We start from the raw sequence: 8,508 nt of genomic DNA on the forward strand, positions 1-8,508 counted from the left end.
GTTTCTTTTGCTTAACGATTGCCACCTGAGCTAGCCTCTGTTGCCCATCTTCGTCCGTTTCAGAGGGTGGATTTCTCAGTGTTGCCTTTTCCCCAGCTCCCCACGCCCTTGTGTGTTTCTTTTGCTTAAAGATTGCCACCTGAAGCCAGCCTCTCTTGCCCATCTTCCTCAGTTTCAGAGGGTAGATATTTCAGGGTTGCTTTTTCCCCAGGTCTCCACGCCTTTGTGTTTTGTTTTTGATTAACGATTGCCACCTGAGCTAGCCTCTCTTGCCCATGTTCCTCAGTTTCAGAGGGTAGATATTTCAGGGTTGCTTTGTCCCCAGGGCTCCACGCCTTTGTGCTTTGTTTTTGCTTAAGGATTGCCACCTGAGGTAGCCTCTCTTGCCCATCTTCCTCAGTTTCAGAGGGTGGATTTCTCCGTGTTGCTTTTTCCCCAGGTCTCCACGCACTTCCTTTTATTTTTCCTTAAAAATTGCCACCTGAGCTAGCCTCTGTTGTCCATCTTCGTCGGTTTCAGAGGGTAGATTTCTCACTGTTGCTTTTTTGCCAGGTCTGCACGCCCTTGTGTTTTTTTTCTGCTTAAAGGTTGCAACCTGAGCTAGCTTCTTTTGCCCATGTCCCTCAGTTTCAGAGGGTGGATTTCTCCGTGTTGCTTTTTCCCCAGGCCTCCACGCCCTTGTGTGTTTCTTTTGCTTAACGATTGCCACCTGAGCTAGCCTCTGTTGCCCATCTTCGTCCGTTTCAGAGGGTGGATTTCTCAGTGTTGCCTTTTCCCCAGCTCCCCACGCCCTTGTGTGTTTCTTTTGCTTAAAGATTGTCACCTGAGCTAGGCACTGTTGCCCTGCTTCCTCAGTTTCAGAGGGTACCTTTTTCAGGGTTGCTTTTTCACCGGGTCTCCTCGCCATTGTATTTTTTTATCTTATTTTTTTTGCTTAAAGATTGCCACCTGAGCTAGCCTCTGTTGCGCTTCTTTCTCAGTTCTAGAGGGTAGATTTCTCCGTGTTGCTTTTTCCCCAGGTCTCCACGCACTTCCTTTTATTTTTCCTTAAAAATTGCCACCTGAGCTAGCCTCTGTTGTCCATCTTCGTCGGTTTCAGAGGGTAGATTTCTCACTGTTGCTTTTTTGCCAGGTCTGCACGCCCATGTGTTTTTTTTCTGCTTAAAGGTTGCAACCTGAGCTAGCTTCTTTTGCCCATGTCCCTCAGTTTCAGAGGGTGGATTTCTCCGTGTTGCTTTTTCCCCAGGCCTCCACGCCCTTGTGTGTTTCTTTTGCTTAAAGATTGCCACCTGAAGCCAGCCTCTCTTGCCCATCTTCCTCAGTTTCAGAGGGTAGATATTTCAGGGTTGCTTTTTCCCCAGGTCTCCACGCCTTTGTGTTTTGTTTTTGCTTAACGATTGCCACCTGAGCTAGCCTCTCTTGCCCATGTTCCTCAGTTTCAGAGGGTAGATATTTCAGGGTTGCTTTGTCCCCAGGGCTCCACGCCTTTGTGCTTTGTTTTTGCTTAAGGATTGCCACCTGAGGTAGCCTCTCTTGCCCATCTTCCTCAGTTTCAGAGGGTGGATTTCTCCGTGTTGCTTTTTCCCCAGGTCTCCACGCCCTTGTGTGTTTCTTTTGCTTAACGATTGCCACCTGAGCTAGCCTCTGTTGCCCATCTTCGTCCGTTTCAGAGGGTGGATTTCTCAGTGTTGCCTTTTCGCCAGCTCCCCACGCCCTTGTGTGTTTCTTTTGCTTAAAGATTGTCACCTGAGCTAGGCACTGTTGCCCTGCTTCCTCAGTTTCAGAGGGTACCTTTTTCAGGGTTGCTTTTTGACCGGGTCTCCTCGCCATTGTATTTTTTTATCTTATTTTTTTTGCTTAAAGATTGCCACCTGAGCTAGCCTCTGTTGCGCTTCTTTCTCAGTTCTAGAGGGTAGATTTCTCCGTGTTGCTTTTTCCCCAGGTCTCCACGCACTTCCTTTTATTTTTCCTTAAAAATTGCCACCTGAGCTAGCCTCTGTTGTCCATCTTCGTCGGTTTCAGAGGGTAGATTTCTCACTGTGGCTTTTTTGCCAGGTCTGCACGCCCTTGTGTTTTTTTTCTGCTTAAAGGTTGCAACCTGAGCTAGCTTCTTTTGCCCATGTCCCTCAGTTTCAGAGGGTGGATTTCTCCGTGTTGCTTTTTCCCCAGGTCTCCAGACCCTTGTGTGTTTCTTTGGCTTAACGATTGCCACCTGAGGTAGCCTCTGTTGCCCATCTTCCTCAGTTTCAGAGGGTGGATTTCTGAATGTTGCTTTTTCCCCAGGTCTCCACGCCCTTGTGTGTTTCTTTTGCTTAACGATTGCCACCTGAAGCCAGCCTCTCTTGCCCATCTTCCTCAGTTTCAGAGGGTAGATATTTCAGGGTTGCTTTTTCCCCAGGTCTCCACGCCTTTGGGTTTTGTTTTTGCTTAACGAGTGCCACCTGAGCTAGCCTCTCTTGCCCATGTTCCTCAGTTTCAGAGGGTAGATATTTCAGGGTTGCTTTGTCCCCAGGGCTCCACGCCTTTGTGCTTTGTTTTTGCTTAAGGATTGCCACCTGAGGTAGCCTCTCTTGCCCATCTTCCTCAGTTTCAGAGGGTGGATTTCTCCGTGTTGCTTTTTCCCCAGGTCTCCACGCCCTTGTGTGTTTCTTTTGCTTAAAGATTGCCACCTGAGCTAGCCTCTGTTGCCCATCTTCGTCCGTTTCAGAGGGTGGATTTCTCAGTGTTGCCTTTTCGCCAGCTCCCCACGCCCTTGTGTGTTTCTTTTGCTTAAAGATTGTCACCTGAGCTAGGCACTGTTGCCCTGCTTCCTCAGTTTCAGAGGGTACCTTTTTCAGGGTTGCTTTTTCACCGGGTCTCCTCGCCATTGTATTTTTTTATCTTATTTTTTTTGCTTAAAGATTGCCACCTGAGCTAGCCTCTGTTGCGCTTCTTTCTCAGTTCTAGAGGGTAGATTTCTCCGTGTTGCTTTTTCCCCAGGTCTCCACGCACTTCCTTTTATTTTTCCTTAAAAATTGCCACCTGAGCTAGCCTCTGTTGCCCATCTTCGTCGGTTTCAGAGGGTAGATTTCTCACTGTTGCTTTTTTGCCAGGTCTGCACGCCCATGTGTTTTTTTTCTGCTTAAAGGTTGCAACCTGAGCTAGCTTCTTTTGCCCATGTCCCTCAGTTTCAGAGGGTGGATTTCTCCGTGTTGCTTTTTCCCCAGGCCTCCAGACCCTTGTGTGTTTCTTTGGCTTAACGATTGCCACCTGAGGTAGCCTCTGTTGCCCATCTTCGTCCGTTTCAGAGGGTGGATTTCTCAGTGTTGCCTTTTCGCCAGCTCCCCACGCCCTTGTGTGTTTCTTTTGCTTAAAGATTGTCACCTGAGCTAGGCACTGTTGCCCTGCTTCCTCAGTTTCAGAGGGTACCTTTTTCAGGGTTGCTTTTTGACCGGGTCTCCTCGCCATTGTATTTTTTTATCTTATTTTTTTTGCTTAAAGATTGCCACCTGAGCTAGCCTCTGTTGCGCTTCTTTCTCAGTTCTAGAGGGTAGATTTCTCCGTGTTGCTTTTTCCCCAGGTCTCCACGCACTTCCTTCTATTTTTCCTTAAAAATTGCCACCTGAGCTAGCCTCTGTTGTCCATCTTCGTCCGTTTCAGTGGGTGGATTTCTCCGTGTTGCTTTTTCCCCAGGTCTCCACACCCTTGTGTGTTTCTTTGGCTTAACGATTGCCACCTGAGGTAGCCTCTGTTGCCCATCTTCCTCAGTTTCAGAGGGTGGATTTCTGAATGTTGCTTTTTCCCCAGGTCTCCACGCCCTTGTGTGTTTCTTTTGCTTAACGATTGCCACCTGAAGCCAGCCTCTCTTGCCCATCTTCCTCAGTTTCAGAGGGTAGATATTTCAGGGTTGCTTTTTCCCCAGGTCTCCACGCCTTTGGGTTTTGTTTTTGCTTAACGATTGCCACCTGAGCTAGCCTCTGTTGCCCATATTCGTCCGTTTCAGAGGGTGGATTTCTCAGTGTTGCCTTTTCCCCAGGTCTCCACGCCCTTGTGTGTTTCTTTTGCTTAAAGATTGCCACCTGAGCTAGCCTCTCTTGCCCATGTTCCTCAGTTTCAGAGGGTAGATATTTCAGGGTTGCTTTGTCCCCAGGGCTCCACGCCTTTGTGCTTTGTTTTTGCTTAAGGATTGCCACCTGAGGTAGCCTCTCTTGCCCATCTTCCTCAGTTTCAGAGGGTGGATTTCTCCGTGTTGCTTTTTCCCCAGGTCTCCACGCCCTTGTGTGTTTCTTTTGCTTAACGATTGCCACCTGAGCTAGCCTCTGTTGCCCATCTTCGTCCGTTTCAGAGGGTGGATTTCTCAGTGTTGCCTTTTCGCCAGCTCCCCACGCCCTTGTGTGTTTCTTTTGCTTAAAGATTGTCACCTGAGCTAGGCACTGTTGCCCTGCTTCCTCAGTTTCAGAGGGTACCTTTTTCAGGGTTGCTTTTTCACCGGGTCTCCTCGCCATTGTATTTTTTTATTTTATTTTTTTTGCTTAAAGATTGCCACCTGAGCTAGCCTCTGTTGCGCTTCTTTCTCAGTTCTAGAGGGTAGATTTCTCCGTGTTGCTTTTTCCCCAGGTCTCCACGCACTTCCTTTTATTTTTCCTTAAAAATTGCCACCTGAGCTAGCCTCTGTTGTCCATCTTCGTCGGTTTCAGAGGGTAGATTTCTCACTGTGGCTTTTTTGCCAGGTCTGCACGCCCTTGTGTTTTTTTTCTGCTTAAAGGTTGCAACCTGAGCTAGCTTCTTTTGCCCATGTCCCTCAGTTTCAGAGGGTGGATTTCTCCGTGTTGCTTTTTCCCCAGGCCTCCACGCCCTTGTGTGTTTCTTTTGCTTAAAGATTGCCACCTGAAGCCAGCCTCTCTTGCCCATCTTCCTCAGTTTCAGAGGGTAGATATTTCAGGGTTGCTTTTTCCCCAGGTCTCCACGCCTTTGTGTTTTGTTTTTGCTTAACGATTGCCACCTGAGCTAGCCTCTCTTGCCCATGTTCCTCAGTTTCAGAGGGTAGATATTTCAGGGTTGCTTTGTCCCCAGGGCTCCACGCCTTTGTGCTTTGTTTTTGCTTAAGGATTGCCACCTGAGGTAGCCTCTCTTGCCCATCTTCCTCAGTTTCAGAGGGTGGATTTCTCCGTGTTGCTTTTTCCCCAGGTCTCCACGCCCTTGTGTGTTTCTTTTGCTTAAAGATTGCCACCTGAGCTAGCCTCTGTTGCCCATCTTCGTCCGTTTCAGAGGGTGGATTTCTCAGTGTTGCCTTTTCGCCAGCTCCCCACGCCCTTGTGTGTTTCTTTTGCTTAAAGATTGTCACCTGAGCTAGGCACTGTTGCCCTGCTTCCTCAGTTTCAGAGGGTACCTTTTTCAGGGTTGCTTTTTCACCGGGTCTCCTCGCCATTGTATTTTTTTATCTTATTTTTTTTGCTTAAAGATTGCCACCTGAGCTAGCCTCTGTTGCGCTTCTTTCTCAGTTCTAGAGGGTAGATTTCTCCGTGTTGCTTTTTCCCCAGGTCTCCACGCACTTCCTTTTATTTTTCCTTAAAAATTGCCACCTGAGCTAGCCCCTGTTGCCCATCTTCGTCGGTTTCAGAGGGTAGATTTCTCAGTGTTGATTTTTCCCCATTTCTCCACGCCCTCGTGCTTTTTTTTTTTTATTTCCTTAAATGTCGGCGCCTGAGCTAGCTTCTTTTGCCCATCTTCGTCAGTTTCAGCGGGTAGACTCTCCGCCTGCCTTCGACAGGCCCTCTGGACTGGAAAGCTTTCCTCCTCCCGTCATCACGGTCCTTCTCGGATGACGTGCCTGGTTTCGGTTTGACCGTCCCCGCCCGCCCTGATTTTCTAAGTCCTCCCGGGAACCCCGGGGGCGCTCCAGCCGCTCCGGGAAGCGGCGGCCTCCCGGCCGCACCGGCCCAGCCCGGCCCGGGCCGCCCCCTGGCCTCTCTGGGGGGAACTCTCCCCTTCCCCTTCCCGGTGATCGCCCGAGAAACCTTTTCCGAGTCCCCCTCCTGCGGCTGGGGCTGCGCCTTGGCGGCCGGGAGCCCGCGGGCGGACGCCCCGGGGCCGCACTGGGCCGGGAGGCTGGGTCCGAGGGGGCTCCGGGACGGGATCGGGCGGCCCGGCGGCCCGGCTGTGCTCCCCGGCGGGCCCGCGCTCCGGCTCCGTCCCGCTGAGGCGGTCGTCGGTCGCCGGGTGCCACCTGGCGGCCGCTTTTATATCGTCTCTTTCCTCCGGAGCTCCGGCGACGCGGGCCAAGGGACGGGACTCGGCCGCGGTGACCGAGGCAGAGTCCCGGGAGGCCGGCGTCGCTGGCGGGATCTGGCCCGGTGGCGCCGGGGCGTGAGCGCGACGCCCGCTCGCCGGAGATTGGAGGTGCAGGCTACTGAGGGAGGTGGCTGTCGCCGCGCCGCCCGGTGCCGGCCGGGGTGTGGGGCCTCCCGGACGGGTCGACCAGCAGCCGCCGGTGCCCCTCCGTCCCCGGGAGGGGGTGGGGGGCCGCCGCGGGGGAACGGGCGAGGGAGCTCGTCCCGTGCCCGGCCGTCGTCCCGAGGGCGGCCCGGTGGTCGGGCCTTCCGCGTCGCCGATCCCCTTTCCGCGCCCCGCTCCGGAGGTGGGCGACCGGCCGGGGCCTTGCGGGGGAGGCCCGTGGAGGGCGCGACGGGCTCGGCCGCCGGGCTGGCCTTTTCCCCACTGGTCTTCCGAGTCGACCGGCTCTGGCGGTGGGGACCGGGCCCGGTCCTCGGATGCCTCCTCCTCCGTGGCAGTTTTTTTTTCCAAGTCCCGCCCTGGAGAAGAGCGTGGACCGGCCCCGGGAGCCCTCGAGGGCGGGCCGGGGAGGGCGTCCCCGGCCCGCACGCGTGCCCGGGGTGGGTCCGGGCCGTCGGACCGGACTTCTCTCTCCGAGTTTCGCGGGTCGCGTCTTTGTCCGGAGGCGGGAGGGGGCCGGCTCGAGGCGTAGGTGGAGCCCCGGCTGAGGGACGGGAGCCACGGTCCCGCCCCGGGCCCGGTCGCCGGAGGCGCCTCCGCGGAATTCTTTTCTAAGTCCTGACCCGGCGACTCAGAGGGAGGGACCGACCGGTCCCGGCCCGCGCGGGCGGCCCGGGGAGGCTGTCCCCGGCTCCCCCTGCCGCCACGCTTCTGGGGTCGACCAGATGGCCCCGGGAGCTCCGGGCCTGGTGGCGATGGGGTCGTGCTTGGGGTCTGGTGGCCGTGGCCGTGATCCAGGGGTTCCCCTGGTGATCCGTGGGTGGGCCCCGTCTCCGGGCGCGGCGATTCTTGCCCCCGAATGGGTGGTTTTGTGCCGCCAGATAAGTGCTGACACGCTCTGCTCGGGTGACAGTCGCCCGAGAGCTTCCGGGTGCCTGGATGCGTGTGCGGGGAGGGCTCCGGGCTCTGGCCGAGAACCGGACGCCCGTTTCCACCCCCGCCGCTTGAGCCGCCCGCTGGGGCCTGCGCGCCGGCTCTTGTGCGTTCCAGGCGCCCCCACGACCGTGGTGCCACCTCCGGTCTCTGGTACCCGAGGGCGGCGGGGTTAGGGGCGCGGGGTCCTCTACCACGTGCACTCCCTGCCGCCGGCACCCGGGTGCGGTCGCGACTTACCCCATCCCACCGGCTCCGTGCCAGTGCGTGTCAGGCGTTCTCGTCCTGGGGTCGTCGCCCGCGCTTGCTGGAGGAGGAGAGGGGTCGGTGAGGCTGAAGCAGGCTCCTCCGCTCGCTGTCCTCGCCGGCCTTCCCTTGCTCGGGGGTCCCTCGCGTTATGCTGCCGACCGATGTGGTGATGCTGTGCTCTCCCGGGCCGGGCCTAAGCCGTGCCAGACGAGGGACGGACGTTCATGGCGAACGGGACCGCTCTTCTCGCTCTGCCCGCGGGTCCCCTCGCCCGTTCTCCCCCGCTGCGAGTGGCGTGTGGGAGGCGGCAGGGGTGCGGAATCCGGCCCGACCTCGCTCCCCCGCCCCGTGCCTCGTGGCGTGGGCGGTGTCGGGGTCTCCGTGACGCGGCGGATGCTCTGCCTGTGCCTCTTGGCTGTGTCTCGCGGGCGGCCCTCCCCGCGGTGGGGCGGGCCGTGTTGCCGCCGCGCCGCGCGCCTTCCCGGGCGCGTGAGCGCGTTCCCCAGGCCGTTGGCGGTGCCCCTGGAGCGTTCCAGGTCGTCCCTCAGGCGCCCGAGGCCGAGTGGCGGTGTCGTTCCCTGTTCCCGTCGGCCTCCTCAGGTAACCGCTGCGCTGGTGTGTCTGAGGAGCGGGGGGGGTCGAGTCGGTAAGGGAGGCGTGCCCCTCGTCCCCCTCGGGGGGGACGGGTGCCTCGTCGCCCCCCACGGCGTGCCGTGTGGGGGCGGGCAGGCTCGGGCGCGTGCCCGCGCGTTCCCCTTGCTGGGGTTTCCCCGCGGGTGTGGGAGTGACCGTGGCGGGCCGAGCCAGCGGCGTGGCGCTGGCTCTTTGGTTGGGAGGTGCTGTTTGATCGGCACCTCCGTCCCAGTCTCTGCCTCCCTTGGTCTCTCGGCCTGA

Source organism: Equus asinus, unplaced genomic scaffold (genome assembly GCF_041296235.1).
Source record: "Equus asinus isolate D_3611 breed Donkey unplaced genomic scaffold, EquAss-T2T_v2 contig_171, whole genome shotgun sequence".
Taxonomy (NCBI): domain Eukaryota; kingdom Metazoa; phylum Chordata; class Mammalia; order Perissodactyla; family Equidae; genus Equus; species Equus asinus.